A 10,046-nucleotide genomic window follows, 5' to 3' on the forward strand; every position below is an offset into this window, starting at 1 on the left:
ATGTATCCAATGAAAGGAATTGCTAGCATAGGCTCGGACCTTATATGTGTACGAAAAGAATAAAAGAAAGTATAACCTACTGACTCTAAATCCTAAATCCAGTGCTGTTGACTGTGGCTAGTTGCTTAGGTGAGTTTTCCCCACTTCCTTTAAACAATAACTGCATCTCAATTTCAAACTAGTTTGTCCCATTTGCATTTCACTCCATCTTTGGATATGTGAGAGCAAGGAGTGGTGGTATTGTTTGTACAACTTGAGCTCAATACACTGACCACTATGGGAGTTGGTTCTGTAGGCTTACACTGACCAGACGGGGGTGTATATATCCAATTGTCTTTGAGAATCAATACTCTTTTGTCAAGCTGCAGCTTTTAGGTGTATAAATCCTTTGCAAAGGTAGCACTGTTGCATGCTAAAAACCTTGATTTATAAACTGATATTTTCTTTCATGTAGTGTTATAGAAAGGCATGTAGGAGAGATATCTGGCTTGAGTTTGAGATAAATTAGGCAACTGCCAGTAAGTAGTAGCTGAGATAAGACTTTAGTTTGAAAATGTTCAAAAGAATAACTATCTAGTGTCTTGCCACCAATAACAAAGTCAAAGGAAAAAAGCCCCTTTCCTCTGTTACTTTTGCAGCTGCGGCTACTTGATGCTGCATTATTTGACAATTGACTGGTGACATTGAACACAAAAAAAAAAAAAAAATAGTTCGATGCACAAAGCATCCTGCCTTTAAGCAGGGTCCGGGGAAAGGCCGCACCCAAGGTGTGTGATGTAGATAGCCTACCTGACGCAAGCATCATCAGTTGATTCCACGGCTCGAACACATTACATGTAGGTCACATGAATATAACTTTACCGTTGCTCCAAGGCTCCCCTTCCAATCACTGAACACAATGACCATAAATATCCAACTGACTCGTTCCTATACGGTTATTTAAATGCTGAAGAATGACAAGAAAAACAAGTCATCGGTGGGCGCTACAAGGGATAGCCAAACTGATTTTTCTGGCTTTCTATGATTCTTGTTTTACCACTGCTAGTGCTCTTTCCTTTATTCTGAGATATAAGAGAGTGTCAACTCACTTTTCAAACAGAAATCTTGCTAAAAGTAGTGGAGAACCCCAGCTAAAACCATGCCCATACAGTCTTCTGGCTATAATGAACACATCCAGCCTGTGATTACTGGATGAGTTGTTGGATATTTCTGCTCTCTAGCAAGGTAGGATCGAATGGTACCGCAAGCAACACGGTTGATAATTCTCCAATCTTCTTCTCCAATAACATCTGGTTTCTTTTCTTCAATGGCCAGATCTAGCCCTTGTTGAAAAAGGACATCTAGAACCTCGCCTTGCCACATCCCAAAATGTCCGGACCCGTCAAATATTTCGACCGCAAATTTCGCATTTGACACAATTCTTGTCATAAGCGAAGATGCCAATGATGACGTATTGTTGACACTTGATGTAGATTCTTCTTGTTTATTGTCTCCCATCTTTGACACAAATATTATTTAATAGCTGACGACACAAATCAAGATTATTTCCTTTCTGGTGTGGAAGATCAGACTAAGCTGCAACCACAGAGCATACTCAGACAGAACCTTGACTCAGTTACCAAGATAAATCTTTTCTGATGTGGAAGATCAGACTATGCTGCAACCACAGAGCATACTTAGACAGTACCTTGGCTCTGATACCAATTGTTGCGGAAGCCAAATGTATATAGTGTGAATAAGTCACAACTACTATACCAAAAATTATGACAGCCACCAAATAATAAATAAGACAATAAAGCAACAATAAAGGGAACACCAGAATTTACGAGGTTCGGCTAATTTTGCCTACTCCTCGGACACAACCAATATTTTATTTCACTCCAAAAATACAAGTGAAATAATACTAAAGAGAGAAGATACAAATGCCTTAAACAGATGAGAAGGCAAATGAGAGGTGTGTTTCAATCCTAAACATTAGGCCTTCTTTTATAGGGGAAAAATCCCCCCCAAACTTAACTCCCAACCAATGTGGGACTTTGGCATTTTGCCAAACTTCAACAAATCTCCACCTTGGCAAAATTCCACATTTTCAATTCTCTCTCAATAACAAATTTTGGTTGTGTCTTCATCTTCAATCTTCAGTGTTCAACAATGTTGATCAAATCCAAACAATGTTGAAACTTGACCGCAGTCACCACCTTTGTCAGCATATCAGCAGGATTCTCTGTAGTATGAATTTTCTTCACCGTGACTCCACCTTCTTCTATGATTTCTCGTACGAAATGATACCGAACATCAATGTGCTTCGTCCTTGCATGATAAACTTGGTTCTTCGCTAATTGAATAGCACTTTGACTATCACAAAAAATTGTGATACCTTTTTGTTCAACACCAAGCTCCTTTAGCAATCCTTGAAGCCAAATTGCCTCCTTTACAGCCTCTGTAATAGCCATGTACTCTGCCTCTGTTGTAGACAAAGCAACTGTTGACTGCAAAGTAAACTTCCAACTAATTGGTGCCTTTGCAAAAGTAAACACAGAACCAGTAGTTGATCTTCGTTTGTCCAGATCACCCGCAAAATTTGAGTCACAATATCCAACTACAGACTGATTGTCTTCCTGCTCAAAAACTAACCCGACATCTACAGTATTATGAATATACCGTAGAATCCACTTCACAGCTTGCCAATGCTCCTTCCCTGGATTGTGCATATATCTGCTAATAACTCCAACAGCTTGTGAAATGTCAGGCCTTGTGCAAACCATTGCATACATCAAGCTACCAACAACATTTGCGTATGGTACCTTTGACATATACTCTCGTTCAGCTTCATCCATTGGCGACATAGTAGTACTTAGCTTAAAATGGGAAGCAAGTGGAGTACTAACTGGCTTAGTCTTGTCATCTATGCCAAAACGTTGAAGTACTCTCTTCAAATATTCCTTTTGAGATAAACAGAGTTTCTTTGAACGTCTATCTCTAATTATCTCCATGCCAAGAATTTTCTTTGCCTCACCCAAATCCTTCATCTCGAACTCCTTCTTCAGTTGAATCTTCAACTTATCAATTTCTTCCGAATTCTTGGAAGCTATCAACATATCATCAACATATAGGAGAAGATATACAAAGGAACCATCTTTAAGCTTGTGCAAATACACACAATGATCGTATTTGCTTCTCTTGTACCCTTGCCGCAACATAAACTCGTCAAATCGCTTGTACCATTGTCTAGAAGATTGTTTCAATCCGTACAACGATTTTTCAAGTTTGCACACCATATTTTCTTTTCCAGCAACTTTGAATCCTTCTGGCTGAGTCATGTAGATTTCCTCCTCCAAGTTTCCATGTAAAAACGCAGTTTTTACATCCATCTGAACTAGTTCCAAATCCAATTGTGCTACCAAAGCCAACATAATTCTAATGGAGGAATGTTTTACAACTGGAGAAAACACTTCATTGTAATCAATTCCCTCCTTTTGAGCATATCCTTTGGCCACCAATCTTGCTTTGTAGCGAACATCTACTTGGTTAGGAAATCCTTCCTTCTTTGCAAATACCCATTTGCACCCAATTGCTTTCTTTCCCTTCGGGAGATTGGCCAATCTCCATGTATGATTCTGATGAAGGGACTGTATTTCATCATTCATGGCAATCCTCCACTTATCTTCTTCTGAACTTTGGACAGCGTCTTTATAAGTAGTAGGAACATCATCAGCTACAATTGAGGTTGCACAAGCAACCGTCTCTATGAGACGAACAGGTTTCGTTATTGTTCTTTTTGGCCTGCTGGTTGCTATTGATTCAAGTTGTTGTTGAGGTTCCTGAGTTGGAATCTCCTCTACTGGCTCTCCTTCCAGAGGGTAATCTTCATTTGTTTCCTCCTCTGCTTCTTGTGTAGGAAAAATAAATTTTCCCTCAAACTCCACCTGCTTAGAAGCACCTTCATTTTGTTTGGTATCTTCTGTTACCTTATTTACCATAGCAGATTCATCAAAGGTAACATCCCTGCTGAATATTACTTTCTTTGTCATAGGACACCATAAGCGATATCCTTTGACTCCAGAAGTAATTCCCATAAAAATAGCCTTTTTTGCCCTTGGATCCAATTTTGACTCTGTCACATGATAATATGCAGTTGAGCCAAACACGTGCAAAGAGTCATAATCTACAACAGGCTTTCCATACCATTTTTCAAATGGTGCCTTGCCATCAAAAACAGCAGATGGTAAGCGATTAATGAGGTGGCATGCATATGTAACTGCCTCAGCCCAAAATTCTTTGCCCAAGCCAACATTGGACAACACACACCATACCTTCTCCAGCAAGGTCCGATTCATACGTTCTGCCACTCCATTCTGTTGTGGTGTATGTCTGACAGTGAAGTTGTTACAACCCATATTTTTGTATGTGAAAGTACGTCGTAAGTCCGTTGAAGTAAGTTCGAAAATGAGATCCTCTTGGAAAGTATATAAAGTAATTTAATGGTGTTACATCCCATATTTATTTTCAAGCCTTTGAGAGTTAATATTCAAGGATAAATGTTTATAAGGGTACATGTTGTTACACCCCGTACTTCAGATGTTACTATCATTATAGGATTATCTAATGTAAACTCAAAAAGGATGAAATCCTTTTACAAGGACAAGAAATGTTTGCCGAAGTGTTACGCAAGTTAAGATGAATATGAGACTTGTTAATCATAATTTAAATGAGTTTAAAGACATTATATGACTATATATGATGTTTGAATATGAAGTATAAAGTTTGAGAAAAATCGGATTCAAGTTGCGGAAAAACCGACTAAGGATTTACCTTGTAATGAAGTTTTCTTTAGTAATATATTTCGTGTGCTATATGAGATCTTTTTGGGACATATTACATACAAAATTGAAGGTTTTGGAATGTAGTTTCCAATGCTCTTAACCGTTTGTTTATACGATATATGGATAAAAAGATATAAATTTGAAAAAAGGCTAATGAGAGAGTGGCACGTGGCACCTTTTTGACTTTTAGAAAAGGGGATGTTTATCTCTCTGTCTCGTCTCTTACTTTGGTTTTCCAGAGAGCTTGACCACATAACACCCCTAAACTCATCCTCAAGTCCTCCATAAGTATTTTCAACGATACTATCATCCGAGGCACGAAATCACGAAGCAATAACACAAGAACGATCCCCACGACGTAAGTATTGCTATATAACCTCTCTTTTTCTTTGTAGTTTGAGTTTTGGAAGGTATTTTGAAGTTAATAAAAATGCCTAATTTCTTGTTTCAAGATCTTAAATATCAAGTAAGGTTGATTAATTCATTTCATAATATTTAGAACTTACGGGACGGTGATTGGAAGCCGTGAGTTCGAGTTATTTGATTTGTAATGGACTGTTTTGTGGGCTGTTTCGTGTAGCTTTTGAGCTGTATATTTTGATGCTATTTAATGGAGTTTTTGGAGGATAAATGGTGTGGAGAAACATAACATATTGGTGAAATAATGGATTAGTCATTCTTTATAATACTTTCGGGGTGTTGGACACTACTATAGTCGTTGTTTTTGGTATGAATTGATTGGGGTATGTTGGGTTATTGTAAGCTAAATATAACATGGATTTAGACTTGCATATACTGTAGGAGGTAATTATATTGTGTTCCAACAAGTTCTTAAGGTTATATTGACATCGGTTGAGTTAAATGGATGAACTAGACATGAACTAGTGAATAAAGTTGTCAATTAGGAATAATTGGAGTTGTGGATCATTTTCTTTATTATGGATATATGGTATAAGGATGGAATTACTGATTAATGACTTCATTATCATGTTAATGATACTATTAAGTTAAAGTAAAAAGTCTATAAGGGATGATATGGGGTATACGAATTCCAATTGGAGCTTGTCGCTCGTCGTAAAATAGTTATGACTTGTTGTTGTTTTATGGTGTCTTGTTATTGATGATTATGTATTGCTGGATTTCTCTGGTAATTTTTGTGGGTATATTATATTGGAAGAGGCTCTTGTTACAGGGGAGATGCTGCCAGAATTTATAAAACGAGCTACAAGTTTAAGTTGCAGATTTAGCCTTTATTCAACACTGATTTTGAATCTCCTTATGTAATGGTGGATTGAGTTGAGTTGTTTGAAGAATAGCTTGGGAGGTATTAAGGACTCACCATGGTTAAGGTATGTTAAGTTACTTTATTCTTTCTTTTGGCATGATCTAAATTGAAATGAACATAAACGATACACAATTTCATAATGAATTTACTCCTAGCAAATAATATTGTACATGTTGTTATTTCTGTACAAAGTTATTATAAGAAAGTATGTATGATCCTTGAGTACTAGTGAAGTTCATATTGATGGTATGATGTCCATAATGCTAATCAAAGGTGAAACGACCTTACGTCACTCTGAAAGGTTTAGAACGTGATTCCATGAGTCTAGCATGCATTATATATAATATCTATTTTGATCTACCGAGCCGCACTATAGTAGGCGGGGTACGACACCTATTGTGAAACCACTGATCAGTTGGATTTACCGAGCTTCACGTGGTCGGGTACGATTCTACCGAGCCTTATGATGGCCGGGTACGTTTTTACCGAGTCCTCTTTGAGGCCGGGTACGATATGATGATGATGATGATGCCTACAGAGGCATATGTTTTTAAAAGTTTATGTATATATATGTATTATGCACTTCTTGTCAGTAGCTCCCATAGGCACGCAGATATTACATGTTGTATCTCCTCTATCTCTCTTTACATTAATGTTCTTGTTTATGATTTCTTGCCTTACATACTCGGTACTTTATTTGTACTGACGTCCCTTTTGCCCGGGGACGCTGCGTTTCATTCCCGCAGGTCCCGATTTATAGGTTGACAGTCTTCTTAGTAGGCTATCATCTCAGTGGAGGTGTTGGTGCACTCCAATTGCTCCGGAGTTGCCTATTTGGTCAGTATGCTTTGGATATGTATTGATTGATATGGCGGGCCCTGTCCCGACCTTTATGATTTTATGTACTCTTAGAGGCTTGTAGACAGATATCAAGTTTATTGATACATGTATGGCCTTATTGGCCTATGTGTTGAGTTTACAAATGGTCATGTAGGCCTTATAGGCCTGTATGTCACATGTATAAGTTTGTATATCATGTTGGATCGTCATATGTTGAGTATTCTCTTATGTTTTATTTTTGTTATCTCATGACGGGTTTCTGGCTCATTTACTTAAGATAGTATAATAAGAAAGATATGTTATGTTGGTACTCGGTTGAGTAAGGCACCAGGTGCCCTTCGCGGCCCTTCGGTTTGGGTCGTGACAAAAGTGGTATCAGAGAAGTTCTGTCCTAGGGAGTCTACAAGCCGTGTCTAGTAGAGTCTTGTTTATGGGTGTGTTGTGCACCACACTTATAAGCAGGAGGCTACGAGGCATTTAGGACTGTCACTCTTTCTTCTTACTCTAGATTGTGTTGTAGAGCTCAATTGTAAAAATTCAAACTTCTAAATTCTATTGTGTTCGTAATACAACAATACCTCATCCAAATAAATAGATGGTATGAGATTGAATATGGTTGTGGAAGAGTTGAGTCAGATGAACTCGATTTTGCATCATGCTTATGATGAGCAAATGTGGGGTCTTCAGCAGATCATGTGTGTTCTAAGATGTGTAAGCTTCTTGATAAGGATCCCTAAGGCAAGAATATCTATCCACTCGTATGGCAAAAAGGAATAAATGAATCAGAATGTAGACACAAGTTTCAGCAAGTAAAACAAGCAAGATGAGGAAGGGTACGAGGTACCTAGTTAATGAAGATTATTAGTATTTACAATTCAGGCAGAGAAATGTAAGTATTGGTGTTACTTTTAATATTAACGGTGATATATACAATTAACGACACTCATCTCAGTTTTTCCCTATGGGAGCTAAAAAATAAGAAAGTGATATCAAGATTCAACTCGGGTTAGAGTAACTCAAAATTATGGATGGATTGTTATCATTAATTAATGTTTTCGAACAATAGCGCAAATGTGGTAATATATCTTCTTGTGAGACACCTAGATGGTGAACTTTAGAATAGGACAATCAGATATGAATACTACAATATTCAGAAATTTCAGAAGATAGGCGGTGGGATCCTAGAATAGGCAAATATTTACCTTAGTATGACTCCGGCCCCGAGTAAAGAAAAAAGAGAATGTTAAGCATTTCGAAGAGCCAGTGAGATTAAGAAAGGGGAGCTAAAAGGGAAAGAAAATTTTGTCAGAGTTTTCAGAATAAAGTGATAGATAAAGATATTATCCGGAGAATAAGAAGGGAGTAAATAAAGCATCATGAGTAAGATGTGATAAATGGATGATAACGGTAAATCAAAATATGACACAATGATAGAGTCCATAGTCAAGTGAAGGAAAATACAAGAGGTGACAGGCCTTGAGGCAATAAAAGAGTATAAACCATAAAGTTATATCCTTATTTCGAGAAATGAGTTGGTTCCTTCAACGTGATTACCAGGAGGAAAGGTTAGACCCCAGAGTAATAAAAATCAGTATGTGCTGGTGAACAAGATAAACTGAACATGAATTAGGGACTGAAGGATTTTATAATGGTTGATATCATGATAATTTTAGAGATAACATTCCGACAATAATAGAATGGACAACAAAAGAATAACCTTTAAGGTTCGTTTAGGAAGATGCTTCCCTAAAGCAAGCATGTGGGGCAGAGTTAAGCTTAGGGAACTAAGTGTGCCAGTTACACTAAGTCTCGCCCTTATGCGTAATAAATTTGATTATCCCCGATATAGAGGGGTTACCGCAAGGCGAGTAAGATGTTAGTGAAGATGTGAAAAAATGGCAAGATGAAGAGGTAACTATGGAATAGTAAAGGAGGATTGAGGTAAAAAGGTGAAAGGAATGAGACAAAATCTATTCAGATCATATAGATATGATATGACTCTAGAACATTATGCAAGTATGATGCCGGAGAGAAGCTTTAAGTATTTCACACCTGATGATGTTGATAAATAAGTGAAAATGAATACTTGATACATAATGAGTAAGCGTGGGAGGTAACTTAAGACAAAGTAAATAACCAAAGAGAGATTACGAGGAATATAGATATGAGAATGGACCAACGAGTAGTTTGTAGTTGATTCAGGAAAAGCCAAGTTATGGCTAGACAAAAGGTTATAAGCAAATCATGCAAGATAAACTTCGTGAATCCTAATCTAGTAAATTCAGTCTCGCAGATATGATGTCATAACCTTGAGAAGTATTCAGATAAGAGTTGGATTACTAAAGGTACCGTATAAGTGTTACGGAAATAATGGAGAGTGCCACTAAGGAGACAATCAAAATATGAGTTTAGAAGTAACCCTACGAGCACAAGGGCACGAAGGTATGTAACTAAGGATGTTTGTAGGCGAGTAAGAATATCGAAAATTCCTTCGGGTATACAGTATAACAAGATCGTAATTTTACAAGATCCAGAAGGTCTCCTTAAGTACTACAAAGAAAGACTAGCTGAGGAAATAAGGAAGAAGGCTTCAACTTAAGCATAACCGATCTAAAGAAGAAATGGTCTTGTAACAACAGTCTCACTACAATATAGTATACACTCCATAAGAAAGTGGCACCTATCGTGATTAATGAACGGGAAGTCAGAAGTGATATTTGAGATCATATGAGTTATAGGAAATTCAAGTATTGGTGGGCAATAAGATAAGCCAAGTATTCACGCAACAAGTGGCATAACGACCAGGAAAAATGATTGCTTAGATTTAAAGAACGTTGAGATGGCACGAAAGGAATTATTCAATCAATGACCCAGAGTTGGTTACGTTGTGAACGCACTTAAGATTTCAGATTTATATCCATGATATTCATACAACTATAGGAGACTCTAGTATAAGTAAAAGAAAGAATTAAGTCCACGTCACCGATAAAGACTTGAATTGTTAGAAGATTATATCATGGATGCTACATAGAGTCCATGAAAGGCTAATGTAATAGCTAAAACCCTAAGTTGAAGATTGGAAGATAGACTAAGCTTAA

This window comes from Nicotiana sylvestris, chromosome 6 (assembly GCF_000393655.2).
Source record: "Nicotiana sylvestris chromosome 6, ASM39365v2, whole genome shotgun sequence".
In the NCBI taxonomy this organism is placed as follows: Eukaryota; Viridiplantae; Streptophyta; class Magnoliopsida; order Solanales; family Solanaceae; genus Nicotiana; species Nicotiana sylvestris.